The sequence below is a fragment of the Halyomorpha halys genome, unplaced genomic scaffold, assembly GCF_000696795.3.
Source record: "Halyomorpha halys isolate HHAL.00 unplaced genomic scaffold, Hhal_1.1 Scaffold220.1, whole genome shotgun sequence".
NCBI classification, from domain to species: Eukaryota; Metazoa; Arthropoda; class Insecta; order Hemiptera; family Pentatomidae; genus Halyomorpha; species Halyomorpha halys.
This window is the reverse complement of record NW_027104907.1, coordinates 164,564-167,211: the sequence shown is the minus strand read 5'-3', so window position 1 is coordinate 167,211 and position 2,648 is coordinate 164,564.

Genomic DNA, 2,648 nt, shown 5'->3' with positions numbered 1-2,648 from the left:
CTCACTTACTGAGTATTCCACATACACGCAAGTGAAAGTGAAAATTGTAGAAATTAATGAATAATGGTTATTTCTAACTCTTTTTGAAGTAGTATTAATTATCAAATGATATTTTTTTAATACAGAAACTTGATTAATTAACCCTTCAAGATTAAATTATATAATTAGATCAGATATAGTAATTCGTATCAATATTTTAATTAATATTTATATTCTATAGTATAATAATAAAAAATAATGTGTAGATTATTTATATACATAATCTTATAATACAATGTATGTTATCAATATCGTAAAACAGATCGGGGAATAAAATTATTTAGAATACCATGTTACTATTTTTATACCATAAGAATATTGTTCATTAAATGCACAGTTCCAATTTTTTCCTAATACTTCTCCTAACTGTATATTCTCTACATAGGTAAGTGAAAGTAAAAAACGAAACATATATTAATTAAATAAATCAATTTTATATCCAAATCCGTCTCAACACTTTATTTATTCATTTGTCCAACGTTTCGGCCTTTCTAGCCATCTTCAGGGACATCTTCAATACAAAAATCCTTCTCACATTAATTTATATTTTTTTTCACCCATATTCCATTCATCTATACACACGGTCAATCAATAATCTTCCAATAAATAATTTTATATATGTATATATAGTTGACCATAAAAATTGATATATAAGAAGATGATCTGGGTTACGGTCAAAAGAGAAACAAAAATAGTTGTAAAATCTTCTTATATATAAATAAATAATTTTCTTTTACTATTTTGATACCTTTATTGAACGCCACCCGGAATATCACAATCACCTTCGTACGGTCAAGTATCTTCTTTCAATAGGAATAAACTATGAAAATATTTGATAATTGATAAGACAAGAGGAAATATGATTTTCTAGGTTGAAAAAACATTTCTGGAAATGAGAGTAGCATTAGAGACATTTGGAAAGCCAAAGATTTCACAAAAAAAATATCTTTGATGCGCTGTCATAAGGGTTTAAGTCACTTTTTGAGCATTTGTAGTAGTATTATCCAAATCAGAGCTACCGGTAATAAGGTCTTTATGCTTCAGAAAGACTTATGTACTAGTATACTGTTTTATAAAAATAACAATTACAAAAATATCAATATCAAGATTTTACATAATGTTTTGAACTTTGTTGTTGCTCTCCTGAAAAATTCATATTTTCGACCTAAGGCCTTATGACCGCGCGTCAAAGATATAACATAATTTAGTAGAAGGTAACAATGGCGGGCGGCTGCACGTTGCGTTTTTCCGTTTCGCACACAACAATACAATAATACTGTGAACCACTAGTGAAGGGCTTGGGTTAAGTTCAACTTAAAGTGGGGGGGGGTAGAGTACTGTGCAAGATTATTTTTAACCCTTATCGGTCCTAAGTCAGCCCTCACGTGACAAAGAGTACTTTATCGCTGCGGTTGTAGGAGAGTCTGGGAGGTGACGAGGCGAACCTTCCTCTGTGTGAAATGCAGGGACAATTATTTCACATACATACAACATTTAAACTATCAAATAGCAGTGGCTAACACTTTTGCCGCAATAACGGCTATAGGATAGCTCTCTGTCAAGGCGTATATATGTGATAGTTAACCTGACAGTTGTTTACTGACATTACTTGTACATTTAACATTCACGAAAGATCCTGTGTGATATACTGTATATATATAATCTGCAAGAATTATCAATAAAAAAGTAGCGACTGGCAAGTGTTCAATTAAGGAATGTTTTCATGGTTTGGGGTTTGCAATTATGAGAGATAGTTGACCGTTGATGACTTATACGAGGAGATGGTTGGGAGTGCGGAGAAAATAAAACACAAATAAGTTGATGTAACTTATTTAATCGTGCCAACGTTTCGGCTAGAGTTTCTACCCTTCTTTAGGGCTAAGAACAGAACAAGATAACAACCAATGAATATAGAAAATAAAAAAATAAAATATAAGCAGAATGACAAAAAGTAAATAATTGTACAGAATGGAATTAATAAAATAAAGTGGTGAGAGAAGTGGGAAATAAAATGTATATATAGGTAATTGAATAAGTAAGTAAAATAATATAATTAAGGAAATAAAATAAAAATGAAGTTATAATGCAAAGAAATATGAATATGTTAGTTATTAATAATTAAAAAATTAAAATATGGAAAGAAAAATAAAATTGAGAGAAAGAAAATATATGTAACCATAATAATTTATAAAGAGGCAAATTATAAGAAAAGTTTAACAAAAGAAATGAATAAAAAAAAATATAAATATATTTTGAAAACAATAATAATATATGGTGAACATAACTAATAACGTGGGTAAGGAAAATTGAGAAAAGAAGGGAGGGGGGGGGTTTAAAATAAAGATAGGGAAAAAAGAGAATAAAACGTACCTGTTAGGTTAAAATCTAACCGCCAAGTGGTATTCTGCGCCAAGAACGGCCAAACTCCGAATTAAAATATACGTTACAAGAATGACTAAGTGTTTTTAAGAGGGAACGGTACGAGTAGGTAAAAAATAAAAAGTAAAAAAAAATATAAAATATTTGGAGGAATAAAGCGTGTGAGAGGGTGACGACAAATGTTTTTTGGGAAATTTAAAAAAATGATGTAGAGTTTGATTGGAGTATAA